We start from the raw sequence: 17,618 nt of genomic DNA on the forward strand, positions 1-17,618 counted from the left end.
ACAGAATGGCTGTTGTGGCTGGTGACTCTCTTCTCCTGCAAACTCATTCCTGGAACGCTAAAGAGGACTTGCTTGAGATACAGAAATGTGATGCCTCCCCCGTACCCACAAACCCTATATCAACCGAGCGCATGTACATCAGCACACGTGCATCGAGGGCTTGGAAGGGCTGTTGTAGCTGGTGATTCTCTTCTCATGCAAACTCATTCCTGGAATGCTGACGAGGACTTGTTTGGTATGCTCTACACTTATGGACAGTAAACAGAGCATACACTAACTTGCAACGTACTGATCAAGAACAGTATACTGCAGGACAATTTAATATCTTTTTTAAGTGTGTATTCTCTCTTATTTAGAGACACAGAGACCTGACTCCTTCCCCTACCCACAAACCCTATATCAACCGAACAAGCGCACTGCAGCGCACACCCATCGAGAAGGGCTCTGAAGGGCTGTTGTGGCTTTTAGAACAGTGTGGGTGAGTGAGTGGGTTCTCACTTTTGCTTATTTTTGTTGTTTCTTATCATTTTCGTTTTTATATATTGTTTCAAACATCTACTCTCGCATTTTAAATAGTTTTTTGTATCACTTCTTTGGTTATTATTATTGGAAAATGTTATTATTTATTTTCTTTTCTTTTTGCACGTCATTAACACATAGGCAAATTTCTTATACACTCAAAAGTAATGTACCATCAAAATTAGACACACTTAAGTTGATTGAATGACTAAAGTGCACTCCTATAAAGATGAATCTCGCAGCAGCACGCTCGAAAACAACTTCTGTACTCACTCGCAAACGCTTGCAATCATCCTTAGCAGATATAAGATCTTTTTATCAGGCTGACAAATCCAGAATGCGCACATCCGCTGCTAGAGACTCAGCCAGTGGCGACCTGCCAGTATGCAACACACATTCAGAAGCAATCTGTTGTTCTCCTCAGATTACTACTTCCAACCCTGCCCAACCTGCAGCAGTTACAAACCTTAGCGACATTACCATGGCTTTTTTGCCTCTTATATTGACGGCTCCTCATGTGTTGGACCTGTCATCATTACGGAACACAAATGAACACTCTGGGAAACATCACTGTGACCAAGGCAGTCACACAGCTTGACCCAAAACATTCTGCTATTAGGCATGACCTTATTGAAATTGATTCACCTTCAGGTACTATGCCTCAGTTCCCAATGATAACTGCACAGAGATCACCAGAGACAATCTTGATCACAGCTGAGCCATTAATATCGAATTTAATTCTCGAAGATAATCCCTTTCCTTCCCCAACTTCCCGACATTCTATCAACTCCACTGCTCACCAAGCACCTTCATCCCAATCCCCAATAATGTTTGAATCACTAATACACAACTCACTACTTTCTTCTACACTATACCTTTCTTTTTATCACCATCCTATATCTAAATCCCTGCATTTACCAAATAAATAATCTCCTACTGTAGTTGCTCCTCTTAACTTTGACCATGCTCTTCAAACTACTTTGACAGTGATGAACATAGCCCTATCATCTATGCTCAAACTTTTTGAATCGCTGCATGATAATGTTCTTATGCAGACAACCCTAATAAAGAGCATAATTTGCAATCAAAATATGCTACTACATTCAGCTGTATCATCAAATAACGCTACGCTAGCTGAAGCACTCAACACCAATGCTCAACCTAAGACTGTGCCACCAAATGACTCTGTAATTTGTATGTCCGTGGAATCATCCACTAAGGATTTGCTCCTTCAGTCACCGAAATCTGGTTTAATTGAGACTAACACTTCAAGTCATTAAATAAAAAAACAAAGAACTAAGAATATCTTAACATTTTCCAATACACAGCTAGCAGCTCAGAATACTGCTGTGCCCCCCCTTGGTGAGTGGCCAGCCCCCAATTCCACCTTTAGATGGCCAAACACCTAATTCTGGTTTTAAAATGAGTGACTTCTCTATATTTTCAAAGTCTTTAAAAAATCCTAATACACAATCACAGTCACAAACTCAACAAAAAAAGTGTAAGAACATCAAGACTGCTTTGATGTCTAATCAAACCACAACAAAACATTTTATTAAAAATGTATCAAATCCCAGATCAAAATCTACTAATATAAGCACTGCCATCACAAGGAAATATGTGGATATTGCTCGCTTAAGTGCAAGCAACAAATCAATTTGATCATTACCATCTCAAAGTTTACAAGAACCACTAGATTTGCTCATAGCTGAAATAGAAAGTCAAAAAGATGAGGGTGCAAATCCGTCTTTTAATCTAAAGCAAATTGAGACCAATGCTAATTCAGTGATCTCAAAGTCCACCCCTATCATCCAGTATTTCGTCACTTTAGAACAGAGAAGAGATCAGATAGAGAAATCTCTTCTCCTGCATTTTCAACACAACACTACCCCTGAGCGATGAATTACTAAGTATAGGAATATTTCAATTACTCCCTCACCCAAACAAACAGACATTTTAATGTCTGTACATTGGGACCCTAACCTAAATCCCATACCAAATCCTGTTGGCTCCAATAAAATAAAACATGGGCATAAACCATTTACATTCTATCACAATCTTCTTATCAAGTGTTGGTCAGATGTATCAACTACTTATAACCTCAACAGAACATCTATCCTAAACATCTTTAATGAAAATGATAGATTGCATTACCTTTCTTCAACGGATATTGATCAGGTTGAGTTTGTCTCTCATACCAATTTGAATGAATCAAGACTCTGGATAAAATCAGGGGTCATTCTCAATATAATTTGGCAGGCTAGATGACAGCTTTTTGATTTGGGATTTACTCTCTCGTATGAACCAATAGAAAAAAGCCAGGAAATCTCTAAAAAGAACTTTCATAACACTTTTTCCACTGCACAAATTGCGCCTAAATTTGCGAATTTCTGAATAAATTCTTCTGAAACATGGTCCATCTCGAATGCAGCACCTGTGCAATTCACATGCGTGATGCCTAACTGAGACGTAGCTACCTGGATTAAATCATTTTCAACAATTCAGGTTAATTTTGACCGTACCTGCTACCAAAAAAAGCTGGGGAAGACCCATGGCAGGCTTGTTAACAGCAGCCAACATTTCATCTGGATGTAAGATAAGTCCATGGGTTGAACCGAAAACCCACATGCAATTGGTGAAAATACAAATCTATTCCAAAACAATTGCTTTGCTGAATTCGTATTGGAATCATGCTGCTATACCCATAGTCACTTTTTTCACTGACATTGAAGCCCTCCTTAATTTAATTCTGTTAGATTGCATAATAACATCTACTGATATAGTTGGCAATTTAAATCTTCATTGCATGGAACAAGCATTAACTAGCTTGACTACTCCATCTTGCCCCTGGATGTCTCTAATGTCAAACAGACAGTTTATCATGTTAAATGGTGTAGTTGAAGGAGACATACCTCCTAACTTGACCTGGCATAGACAAAATGAGCATGCCACGATAGACTATATTTACACCGACCGCCTAATGTTCAACTCCATTGACACTTTTATAATTCAAAAGCAAAACTTAAGTGATCATGATCAGCTTACTGTATCATGGCACTGGCCAAGTGTTCCTATTACTCTAGGATCCATTCAATCTTGTTCTAACTTAATAGTTTCTGGAGGACGTAATTGCCTACGATGGTTGCATCAACAACTCAAAGCAATATTTGACACATTTGTGCTTCAATTCATGTAGATCTGCATCTCCGTACCTTGAAGATGCACTCTATATCTCAACCTTACAATTATTCCAACAAAAGCCATCAGAAGGCACTAAACCTGTATTTTCTCATAAGCATTTATATGACCCTTTTGTTCATCAAGAGACAGTGTCCTTGCGCAGAACTATCAGGTCATTAAAGGCATTCTCACAACTCAAACAGGTACTTGCAAGTCATTCTCTTAAAACAAATCCAAACACTGGCTGAGACCTAGAAAGGCCCACATGTATCAACACGAGGGTGTGCAGATGTTATCATCTCTTGCATCAAAGAATTTGCATGACATATGACATTTACTTAATCATTCTTAACCATTACTTAACCATTCATCCCAAGGATCGCTTCAGATAAATGCTGTCACTGAACAAGCTTGGATAAATCATTTTGTTCAACTTTACATGTGCTGTGACCAACATCTCACACCTCTAACTGCTGTTCTATCTGACACTGCACTATCACCTGAATTCGATATAGAAGATATCACACATTAAATTTATCGGCTTAGCTTCTCGAGAGCTCCAGGGCCCAATGGGCTCTCTAATATTGAAAACCAACCCCATGCAATGGGAAAGAATCTTATGTCACATCTTCTCAAAAGTAAAAAAGCACGGTATCATACCACTGTCCTGGCGAAAATCAATTATAATTCAATTTTTTAAAAAAAGGAAATAGACAACTCTCCCATATTTACCACCCAATTGCATTGCTGGATGCCTCAGGCAAATTGTTTGCGCGTATCATTCTTAGAGACTTCAACAAATGTGCCTCGAAAAACAATCTAAACGATCCACATCAAACCGGCTTTATTTCAGGCCATGGTACTGCCATCAATCTTATCACTATAACTGCAATTAAAACACAAGCTAAGCAAACTAAGCAGCCTATTTTTTAAGGCATTCATTGAATTTAAGGCGCACTTTGATTCCATTTCAAGAAATCTACTATTAACCAAATTAAATAAAGCAGGCTACCCATTCTCATTGATTTCTCTTATAACACAACTGCACTCGCATTGGATGGTAAACTTTCCCCACCTATACAAACTTATCGAGGATTAAAACAGGGATGCATTTTAGTATCAACCCTTTTTAACCTCTTTATAGCAGAAATGTTCAACTCCTTCTCCACTCAGACTTCCGATCCACCACGATTAGGCACTGCACAGGTCGGGTGGATATTTTATGCAGATGACATAGTGTTAATATCGAAAACACTGTGAGGGCTTCAGAATTTATTAATGGCCCTAGAAACATATGTGGAGCCGAACTTGCTACCGGTTAATGTACCAAAAACAAAGATTCTGTGCTACAGACCTAACAACAGGACCAAAGCAAAGTCGCAAAAATGGCTTCTGGATGGCAAGAAACTTGAGATGGTTAATGAGTACAAATATTCTGGGATCAATATCAATAATCATCCCTCTGACCTCCCGTATGTAGATGAGTTAACTCAGAAAATGAAAACGTCACTATCTCAAGCCCACCTAATTAAGGCCTGATATGCCAATTTTCATATCTGCCTATCATAAAGTTCGACGTTCAAAAAGCATTTGCAACTGTACTTTATGGAACAGAAACAAAACCTTGTAAATCCACACTCTTTTGGTCTAAACTGAAAGGCATATATTGGAAGGCAATCCTAGCTTTGCTTAAGAGCCTCCCTATGTGCATTCTGAGGTATGAATTAGGCATTCCATCATTGAATGCAATATGTAATTGGAAATGTGTGCACTTTATAGAAAATGCATACTTTTTGAAAAACCACATACTCTGGTAGAGAAACTCGCAGGATACATTTTGAACTCAGACCATACATTTGAACGGGAGTGGCAAACACATGGGTTCTGTCTTTATATTGGAGGAAGCCAACATCACTGCAGATTTACTGATTAAAAATCCCACCAGAGCTAAGAATAAACTCCTTCAGAATGATTGAATATATACAATTGACACATGCAGGAAATATAACAGCTTCCAATATCATTTGTTCAAGGAAAAAAATAAATCAGATTACAGAAACTTATCTCCTAAAATGTCCTGCCTCTAACTTTAGGAACATGTATTTGCGATTTCTGCTTCATCTTTGTAATACAACATGTATTCAAGCAAATTGTGGACAAATTCCTAAGACTAGCGATATATGCAGGTTCTGCTCAGTGGAGAATCAATCAGAGACTCTGCAACATCTGCTAACGGAGTGTTCTCCTGTAGTGAATTTAAGGGATATGTATCTGAAACCACATTTTTTTTTTTAATACAGAAATTTAACAACTGAAGATCTATGGTTAAAACTGTTTCAGACGCATTTGGTAAGAGCACCAATTGCCATTGTAAGATTTATACATTCCTTGCACTTGGACTAGTTGAGACAGACAGAACTCAAGTTAATTGAATCAGGGGCTAACTCAATCAATTTAAAAATATGAATATGTTGCTTGAGACTGATAGTTTTATAGTGATTTTGAAAACTGTTATAATTCTTTTGTCTTTGCTTTGTTCTTTTGCTATGTATCTCTATTAGAAACAATGTGCGTACATTGTGTTTCTGCTTGACTGGTTGTTGCATTTTCTTGAATTTTTTTTACCTTTTTTATGCAATTAATGTTCACACAATTCATTTTGTAAATATATGAAGCATGTGAAATATGTGTCTTTGTAACTATTGAAAGGTTGAGTAATCAGCCATAACAATAAAAAATATATGTATTTAATCGTATTTCTCCATTAATTAGCAACATTTAAAAACATGCATCATATTTCATACAATTCATATAGAACAAGCTTGAAATAAAAATCAGTTTTACCATACTCAAATAATTAATTAAATAAAACAGCTCCTATGCGTCTACACGCTTATGCAAAATAGGAAAAACGACAAATCAACAGAACACAAACCAAATCTTCATTGAATGCTATTTTGCAGGCACACTTTGTGCTTCCTCCTGCACACCTTCTTAATTTAATGAGGGGTGGGTACATTTACAAGTACCAGCCTCCTGAATTTTGGGGATCTAGTTTCGTAGATGTCTCTTTGCCATCTTATATGTATACCTGAGTCTGTATACAAAGCTAAAGATGTTAGCTATGGATATTTTGGATATCTGCATCTATGGCCATCGGACAAGCTTTTGATTTAAGAGCTATTTTGAGTTGACTTAATGTGCCAAATGTAGTTATATCCCACCCGTAACACAAACATTTTTCTTTACCATGAGATGCTGCAATAGCACTTAAACTGAAATTCATTGTATCTTTATAATTAGCAGATAATCCCAGGTGTCTTTTAAAAAAATAAGTACAGCATCTTAACCGGCCCCACACCTTCATACTAAACATCCCCAATTCAGCTCATTAGGCACTACCAGGTGTATCTGGAGGGACACCTGTGATTTGGCACATTAATTTTATGTTCATTTTTGAAAATCATGATACAGATTTTTGCTTAATATACCTCCAAGCACGTGTCTTATCATTATGCCCCAAACTTGAACAGAAAATATAAAAAGCTGTTAATTGTGTATGATTCCCTTTCAATTGCCTTCTTAAAATAATTGATCCAAGCATCCCTCTTATAGAAGAGCAGGCTCAAATTAAAATGAGACTGCCCCCTCATTTCTACCTTCAGACTGCCCCCTCATTTCTACATTCATTTAAAAACTAGCTTGAAGGTTTCACCCTTTTCTCAAACACCATCATTTTTGTTTTTATCATATTTTAAACTTGTCATGATCTCTGCTTCCAAAAGGTCAGGGTTTTCCCAACTCCCTTGGAAGCAGATCCATAACCCAGGTTCCGAGTGCCAACCAGTCCCAATTGGGACCTTTTGGACCCAGTCCTGGTGCCAGTGGCACCAGGCTCATAAATATGCCCAGTCCCAGCGCTGGAAGCGCCGGGCTCATAATGCTTGGGTGGACTTACCTTCAGCAGACCATGCTGCTTACTTGCCTGCCAGTTGAGCCTCTGATCCTCTTCTGTTTGGAACTACTTTTCCTGTTGGGTGGGGCTGGAGCCACTCCCTAGATTCAGAACACTGGAACTCTTCTGGAAGGCAGGAACTCTTTTCTTACCAGGAACTCTTTTCTTACTTAGGCGTGGCTGTGGAAGGAGACACCTAAGCACTACAGGAGGCTATTTAAACCACACCCGGTGGATGAATCTTGCTTTGCGTTATTCTGCAACCTCTGCAGCAGAACGCTCATCGTGTCTTCTGCATCCGGTCCTGGGCCTAAGGAAAAAGGCTTACCATCCTGAATCCAGTCTTCAGCAACACCTATAAAGACAAGAAAGAACAGGTTAGCATTCCGGCATCTGAAAGGCAAAGGCTTACCATCCTGAATCCAGTCTTCAGCAACACCTATAAAGACAAGAAAGAACAGGTTAGCATTCCGGCATCTGAAAGGCAAAGGCTTACCTACTCTTCGTGCGCTCCGGAGGCCTTCGGCGCTGCATCCCGCATCTGAAAGACAAAACAAGGTGCGTTTAAAGACATTGGGGAACTTTAATACTCACGTGCCATTACTCCTTTCCACATCTAATCCAGTGGGTATTCCGGCACCCTGCAGCCGCTCCGAACTCGTACCTGCAAAATAAAAAGACAGTTAGAGCGCATAGTGAAGCAGGCAACAAGCGCTTACTTACGTGCTTCCAGGCGCTTCTATTCATCACACGGGCTCCATCTTCAACTCACTTCAGCCCGTCATCCGCCATCGCCAGAACCCTGCAAAACAAGAGACATCATTACTAAAGACTTTAAAGTCATTTGAATGACTCGAAACTTACAGTTCGTGCAGTAAACGACGGACAGCAGTCCTCTGAAGTCAAGAGGCCTGCGCTACCTATCCAGTGAAGAAACTGGTTACAGCACCCTGCCCCGAGGCAGATGGAGAGCTCGGCATTCACTTACCTAAGGTGAGAGCGTTAACCTTTGGGGGTCTACAGGAGAGGAGAAGAGGAAAGAGATAGGGACACCCCAATAACCCCAGTTCATTAACCCCATATTTTCTATCTGCAGACATCTTACTCTACACGTCAGGCATACAGTGCACAGAGGTCCAGCCCAAAGAGCCAACCGGGTGCTACACATCACCTTTGAAGATACGGTAGTCGCCCAGTCAAGACCGGCGCCTCTGCGAGAATCAGGTGAGCGTTACAGAACGCAAAGCCTACCGCAAAACTCTCGCCCAGGCGCTATGGAAACCTCGGATACTGACCCCCTAGCCCGGTTACTTGGGGAACTAAGGGCAGAAGTGCATGCAGCTCGTCAGGAAACAAATGCTCTAAGAAGGGAACTAATTATTTCCAAGGAGAGAACAGACAATCTTGCTAGACAAGTGCTACAGTCACAAGCCGGACAGACCCCGTTACCCGCATCAGGGGCAAATCTTCCTTCAACATCCTCTATGAATCCAGTGCCGATCAACCTACCTGGGAATGTACCTCTGGCTCCGCCCGAACGATTTTCTGGTGACCCAAAGAGGTTTGCAGTATTTATCAATCAGTGCCGGTTGCACTTCTTATGCCGGCCAGCAGCCTTTCCAACTGATCAAGCAAAAGTAGCTTTTGTACTTTCGTACCTTAGTGGCAATGCGGCAGACTGGTCGATCCCTCTAGTTAATCAAGATGATCCGGTTCTCCATGATTTTCAAGCCTTTCAGCTTAGTATGGAAAAACTGTTCGCAAGACATTCACAGGGACAGGCCTTGGACAATGAGCTTCTTTCGTTGCGACAGGGTAATCAAGACCTTTTGGCTTATATTGCATCTTTCAATAGACTAATAGTGGAAACTCAATGGCCTGAGGACAAAAGGATTACGCTGTTTTATAGAGGTCTACGTGGAGAGCTCAAAGACGTTTTAGCCCAAGTAGTGAATCCCCCACAAGACTGTTCGGATTATATAGACTTGGTCGTTCAAATAGATCACAGGCTGCAGAACAGGAAGGCCGATCGTTCCAAGTTTGATGCTCGAGTATTTTCCAAACCGCCAACTCCTTCCAAAGGAGTAGACTCCGGGGAACCCATGCAAATAGGGGGTCTGAAAGGTCCTCTAACACAAAGGGAGCGGGAAAGGAGGAAACCGTTGCAATTATGCCTATATTGCGGAAACTCAGGGCACTTTCTTCGAGACTGTCCGGTGAAACCTGCCAAGAAGGCAGTAGGAGCTGCAGTTACCAAAGTTACAAACTCTGAGCAGGGAAACGACCTCGCCCGACAAGAATAGAGGTCCTCTTGCCGAGCGTGAAAACCAGTTCCGTGACCTCGCATTTCGTGATACCTATGGTCCTCATTAGCCCTGATAATCCGGATCGATTACATGCAATTGAAGCTTACGTCGACAGCGGTGCCATCGGCAATTATGTGGATCATGAAATGGTTTTGAGGATGAATCTAACTCTTTGTCCCAAGGCTGTAAAGGACGTCATTACTACGGTGGATGGTACGGAGATAGCCTCCGGGCCAGTAACGCATACCACTCAAGAGGTGACGCTAGTAAGTCAAGATGGACACCATGAGAAGATCGTGTTCGATGTGATCAAGGCCCCTCAGTTTCAGATTATTCTAGGAATACCTTGGTTAGAGAAACACAATCCTCTGATCGATTGGCGAGCAAGAACGGTCCAGTTTCCAGAATGTGTCTCTACTTCTCACCCTCCACCTGGTGTTGCACTGGCCGCAATTTCTTCAGAGACTCCCCAGTTACCTCCCGAATACCTAGAATACCAAGATGTTTTCCGGAAGGATCAGGCTAACTCTCTACCTCCTCATAGGTCTTATGACTGCCAGATAGACCTGATACCTGGATCTACTCCTCCTTGTAGTAGAATTTATGCCCTCACCGAGCCTGAGAACCTTCACCTTCGACAATACCTGGATCAATACCTGGCAAATGGGTTTATTCGTCCTTCCAAGTCCCCTGCTTCTTCAGCTTTGTTCTTCGTTCCAAAAAAGGAAGGAGACCTTAGAACTTGTATCGATTATCGCTCCCTGAACCAGATCACCGTTAAGAATAGATATCCGTTACCTTTGATCCCTGAACTCCTGGACCAAGTCAGAAAAGCATGCATATATACAAAGCTGGATCTTAGAGGAGCTTACCACTTGGTACGAGTAAAAGAGGGCGATGAATGGAAGACGGCCTTCCGCACCAAGTATGGGCTATTTGAATATCAGGTCATGCCCTTCGGACTTTGCAATGCCCCGGCCGCCTTTCAATATTTTATGAACGATGTCCTCAGAGAGCTCATAGATGTATGTGTTGTTGTTTACATTGACGACATCCTCGTTTATTCTTCATCGGAATCTGAACATCGGAAACACGTGAAAATGGTCCTCGAAAGATTGCGTCAACACAAACTTTTCGCTAAGTTGGAAAAATGTGTTTTCAACGTGACTGAAGTTGAATTCTTGGGATTCATATTATCACCTGGCGGAGTGCGTATGGATTCAAAGAAGGTTGATGCAGTTCTCAAATGGCCATCACCATCCTCCGTAAAAGGTGTGCAAAGCATGTTAGGCTTCGCTAACTTTTACCGCAGGTTTATCCCCGAATTCTCTCGAATAGTCCAGCCCATCACTGCCTTGTTAAAGAAAAACAAACGTTTTGAATGGTCTACCGAGGCGGAACAAGCTTTCCAGGATTTGAAGACTAAATTTATCTCTGCACCAATCTTAAAACACCCTTGCCCCGAACTCCCCTACATCGTGGAAACTGATGCTTCAAGCCTTGCCATGGGGGCAGTTCTATCACAAAAGGACCCGGTAACCAATCAGTTGCATCCCGTGGCATTTTGGTCCCGCAAATTCTCGCCTCCTGAAATCAATTACACGATTACAGACAAGGAACTTCTGGCTATCAAGTCTGCCTTTAAGGCTTGGCGGCATTATCTGCTGGGGGCCCGACACACCGTTACTGTGATTACGGATCACCGAAACCTGCAATATTTGAAGACCGCAAAAGCCCAATCCTCTAGACAACTCCGTTGGGCATTATTCTTTGCCGAGTTTGACTTCATAATTACCTATCGACCTGGTACAAAGAACGGTAAAGCCGATGCCCTTTCTCGGATGGGAGTGGAAGAACACTTGGTCAACCCTAAACCTGTACCAATCATTCCCGAACAAAGAATTCTGGGTGTAATCGCCACAGAATCCATAGAGGAAGTTAAGGATCAAGCCAGGCAACTTGTAACTCCAGCAGACATACAGAATTGGCATCTGCAGGGAAAGGACTTTGCAGTAAAGGACAACTTATTGTATTTCCAAGAACGATTATACCTACCCAGCACAGATTTACAGAAAAAAGTAATCTCTTGTTATCACGACTCTTTAATGGAAGGTCATCCCGGTATAGCCAAGACCTCAGAAAAGATCAAGCGCTACTTCTGGTGGCCGTCTTGGAAAAAAGATATCAGAAACTTTATAATGTCCTGTGGAGTATGCGCCCAAAACAAGAGTCAAAAGGAAAGACCAGCAGGCCTCCTACGCCCTATTGACATCCCACCTCGCCCTTGGCATACGCTTTCTATGGACTTCATCACCGATCTACCTCCATGCTCCGGATACAATACGATTCTAGTAATCGTGGACTTATTCTCCAAGATCGCGCATTTCATTCCGCTCAAAGGCTTGCCAACAGCAGCAACTCTGGCCCGAGAATTTCTCGAAAACATCGTCCGACTGCACGGTTTTCCTTCGGTTCTAACTTCGGATCGAGGTAGTCAATTTATTTCTCATTTTTGGCGAAGTTGCTGTCGGTCGGCTCAAATTGATGTGAGACTATCGACCAGTCACCACCCTCAGACCGACGGACAAACCGAGAGGACCAATCAAACTCTGGAACAGTATTTACGCTGCATGCTGCAACAAACTGAAAAAACTTGGAAAGATATCCTTTGGATAGCCGAGTATGCCTACAATAACTCTGTCCATTCGGGAACTGGGAAAACCCCGTTTTTTCTTTTGTACGGCAGTCACCCTCGAACCTCGGAGTTGGATCCCCTCCAAGATCTTGAAACACCAGCAGTAGACTACCTGCATTCTACAATCACCCAAGCCTTTAAGGAAGCTGTTTCTCACCTTCAAAGGGCTAAAGAACAATACAAGAAAGGAGCAGATCAACATCGGAAGGAAGCCCCTCACTATCAAGTAGGGGATCAAGTCTGGTTATCCACCAAATATCTATCTCTAAAAGGGCCACGCACATTCAACCCAAGATACCTTGGTCCCTATTCCATCACTACCATAGTAAACCCAGTAGCGGTCAAATTGGACTTGCCCCCGCACATGAAGATACATCCGGTCTTCCACGTCTCTCTATTAAAACCCGTGCAACCTCAAACCCGACTAACCAAATCTCCAAAACCTATCCTAGTGGATGGAGAACTCGAGTTTGAAGTCAAAAGCATTCTGGACTCCAAGATCTCCAAATCTAAACTATTCTACCTAATTGACTGGAAAGGCTACGGCCCCCAAGAGAGATCCTGGGAACCTGCTGAATATGTCCACGCTCCTCGCCTAATCAAAAGATTTCACCGAACATTTCCTGACAAGCCAAAACCCCCGGAGAAGCCCGGTTTGGGAGGGGCCTTGAGGGGGGGTACTGTCATGATCTCTGCTTCCAAAAGGTCAGGGTTTTCCCAACTCCCTTGGAAGCAGATCCATAACCCAGGTTCCGAGTGCCAACCAGTCCCAATTGGGACCTTTTGGACCCAGTCCTGGTGCCAGTGGCACCAGGCTCATAAATATGCCCAGTCCCAGCGCTGGAAGCGCCGGGCTCATAATGCTTGGGTGGACTAACCTTCAGCAGACCATGCTGCTTACTTGCCTGCCAGTTGAGCCTCTGATCCTCTTCTGTTTGGAACTACTTTTCCTGTTGGGTGGGGCTGGAGCCACTCCCTAGATTCAGAACACTGGAACTCTTCTGGAAGGCAGGAACTCTTTTCTTACCAGGAACTCTTTTCTTACTTAGGCGTGGCTGTGGAAGGAGACACCTAAGCACTACAGGAGGCTATTTAAACCACACCCGGTGGATGAATCTTGCTTTGCGTTATTCTGCAACCTCTGCAGCAGAACGCTCATCGTGTCTTCTGCATCCGGTCCTGGGCCTAAGGAAAAAGGCTTACCATCCTGAATCCAGTCTTCAGCAACACCTATAAAGACAAGAAAGAACAGGTTAGCATTCCGGCATCTGAAAGGCAAAGGCTTACCATCCTGAATCCAGTCTTCAGCAACACCTATAAAGACAAGAAAGAACAGGTTAGCATTCCGGCATCTGAAAGGCAAAGGCTTACCTACTCTTCGTGCGCTCCGGAGGCCTTCGGCGCTGCATCCCGCATCTGAAAGACAAAACAAGGTGCGTTTAAAGACATTGGGGAACTTTAATACTCACGTGCCATTACTCCTTTCCACATCTAATCCAGTGGGTATTCCGGCACCCTGCAGCCGCTCCGAACTCGTACCTGCAAAATAAAAAGACAGTTAGAGCGCATAGTGAAGCAGGCAACAAGCGCTTACTTACGTGCTTCCAGGCGCTTCTATTCATCACACGGGCTCCATCTTCAACTCACTTCAGCCCGTCAACCGCCATCGCCAGAACCCTGCAAAACAAGAGACATCATTATTAAAGACTTTAAAGACATTTGAATGACTCGAAACTTACCGTTCGTGCAGTAAACGACGGACAGCAGTCCTCTGAAGTCAAGAGGCCTGCGCTACCTATCCAGTGAAGAAACTGGTTACAGCACCCTGCCCCGAGGCAGATGGAGAGCTCGGCATTCACTTACCTAAGGTGAGAGCGTTAACCTTTGGGGGTCTACAGGAGAGGAGAAGAGGAAAGAGATAGGGACACCCCAATAACCCCAGTTCATTAACCCCATATTTTCTATCTGCAGACATCTTACTCTACACGTCAGGCATACAGTGCACAGAGGTCCAGCCCAAAGAGCCAACCGGGTGCTACACATCACCTTTGAAGATACAGTAGTCGCCCAGTCAAGACCGGCGCCTCTGCGAGAATCAGGTGAGCGTTACAAAACTATAGTTTATAAAAATGTAGTTTGTGTTTAGAGACCTGGCAGGATTAAATCCAAAATAGCTGTGTCTTTGGCATTAAGAAGCATGCTATAAAATGTACCCTTCGGAGAGAGGGTGGATTAACCTTTCTTAGAGAAGTACTAGAATCATTGTCTGAAAGGAATACATTGGTGAAAACTGACATCTCTACTTTTCAGGTTTATTGGTGGAGGAATACAATGTATAATTCCATGATCTTGTATATTGGATAGACGCTGAAATGTCTGCATATCACAGTTGGATTTAATAAAACGTTAGGGACTCCAATACAATTTAATTTATGCCATACTATGTTTCTATCAATCAAACCAAATTCTCCAAATGTGAAAAAAAGCCCAAAATAATCTCCCTCTTTTAAGCTTACCTTATTTCTCCATGATGGTTTTCAGAGTGAAGCAGTGGTCCACTGTACTGAGCCCTCCACTGAACCCTGTTTGGGAGGGCTTCAATATATTATTACTTTGAGTCGCCTCCTACAGTCTGAACAACAAACATTTGGAGAATATTTTATTGGCAATGTCCAGAGGGGAAATTGGCCTATAACTATGGTGGGCTGATGGTCCAAGGAGAGGGCATAATGCCTGTCTCTGCAAATGCATTAAAGATAAAACAATTTGATGTCCTTCAAAAAAGCTACCATTGTTTCTCAAAAAAATATTTTTTTTGTCTTTTAGCAATTTCTATATGCATTTTTAAACTATGAATCTGACCAGCCATGTGCAAATAACTCAGTGAATCATGGTTCCATTTTCTTTAAGCTATTCTACATTCTACATCGAACAGTGAGGCCTCCATTTCTGTAACCTAGACTTCCTGAACTTGGGGATGCCATTTGCCAATAGCTTTCTCCCGGATAGTTTGAATCAAAGACTGAAACAAACTAACACTTTTCTTTGTGGCCTCTGAACTGTTTAGCAGTTTTAAGAACATATCCTTATTTCTTGTGATTTAGTAATTCTTTGCAATGTCACTTTGTCGAGGTTAGACATCGCCAACCAGCCGCTCTCGCTGTCAGACATCTTCTTTGTGGTGCGCACCCTGGCCATTGGAAAAGTAACGCAAAAGGATAGTGTTCACTCTTCGTTCAATCAGAAATGCAAAATGTCATAACATTCGTGAAGAAAAAACAATCCACAATACAGTAATCAATGTCTTTGGAACAATATTGCTGATCTTGTATGTTTAGGAGTGCACCATTTGCCACCAAAGATCCCAGAAAATCCTCAGGCAGAATCACAAAGTACACCTGAATATCAGTACTCCATTTGTGACCAATATTACTGTTCAAACATTTGCACTACTTTTCGTAAAAATATTTTGCTCGAGAACCTGAAACCCCTGGTAATGTTTATTTAGTCCTACTATATATTTGAAGAACTTGACATGCCATATTTGTCTAAAAATGTACTACTGACTACTCAACTGCCTCAACATTTCCTGTAAACAACCACTTAATGTCAAATGAAGTTAAAGGCCTTGCAAATTTACTTTACTAGAATTGCACGTGGTCTAGATAACTATTAAGTACTGCAAATTAAAATGTTCTATAAGCAGTCTTAAGTGTATTACGTTTCTAATTTGTGTTGCAATCATTTGTCGGCCAACTAGGCGCTGATATGTTTTGTCGAAAAATTGATGTTGCTCACCATTTCATTTGATCTGCAAATGTTGCTCAATGTGTACAAACGTTTGGGGACCCATGCACTAAGCGCTAAAGATGGCAAAAGAACAAATGCCCGCCGCAGTGATAGTGCTCAAGGGTCGGCTCTAAGCCCACAGTTACTGACCCTGCTTCTCTTCACCCATCAGTCTTGATGTGAATCACGAAATTGCGAACAACCAATGTTGGTAGATTATGTGGGGGAAGGACCTTACAGCACGGGCTTTAGCGCCGGTGATTGCCACACCCCCCTTCTCCTCTCCTTACCAGAAGACGAGCACTCAATCTCTCACCAACCATAAAAAGAAGACTGTAGAGCACCGCTGCACCGGAAACAGCAGCGAACAACCCGCCGGTCTCAGAACACGGGTCTCCAAATGCAGGCTGACACACGGTGACTAGAGTAAAGAGTTTAGCAGCATTTCGACGCGAAGGAAAGTTACACACTGCAAAATAAAAACGAGTAATAAGAATGAATTTGCATGTGATTCGGGGATTTAGGAGCTGGGCCTGTATGGCAGGCAATGTTCACTGTTGCAAAGTCTACGAGATCTGTCCATGCAGGTAAACAATACCTCTGTGCAAAAATGAACTTAAAACATGTTTGCACTAGGACAAATGTCTTGTAAAATGCACTAGCATCAATATACGATTTCGGATATATGTCCGCTCCACTTCGTAAAATATGTATTTTTTAAAACAATGAACAAATATTCATATGTTTAATTTAAAATAAATATGTATATTTAAATTCAATAAAAATGTCATGTCTGTGTGTGTAGTACAAATACGCCCGTCTTTGCAAATACATATGTTCCTGCATAGGTTCCACAAAAAAATATATATATATTTTAAACATGCATTCAGTAATGCCAAGTTGTGGCATGCTGCAATTATCCTGGCAGTTTAATGTTTGTTAGCTTTAAGTGCCATCATTGCAGCACAAATCAAGGTTACCTCCACCTGGAATCGCATTATAAAGCTCCCTTGACACGATTTCCCTTCAGTTTGTTGACAGATGATAATGTCGCAGATAAATAAGCTTATTTTTTCAGAGGATTATGCCTGTCACGCTGCAGAACATTTCGTGTCATTCAGAAGCATTTTGCATCTTGTGCGGTGTAGGTTCTAGGATTCTAGGAAGCTGGGGC

This window comes from Ambystoma mexicanum, chromosome 5p (genome assembly GCF_040938575.1).
Source record: "Ambystoma mexicanum isolate Mex_15411 chromosome 5p, UKY_AmexF1_1, whole genome shotgun sequence".
NCBI classification, from domain to species: Eukaryota; Metazoa; Chordata; class Amphibia; order Caudata; family Ambystomatidae; genus Ambystoma; species Ambystoma mexicanum.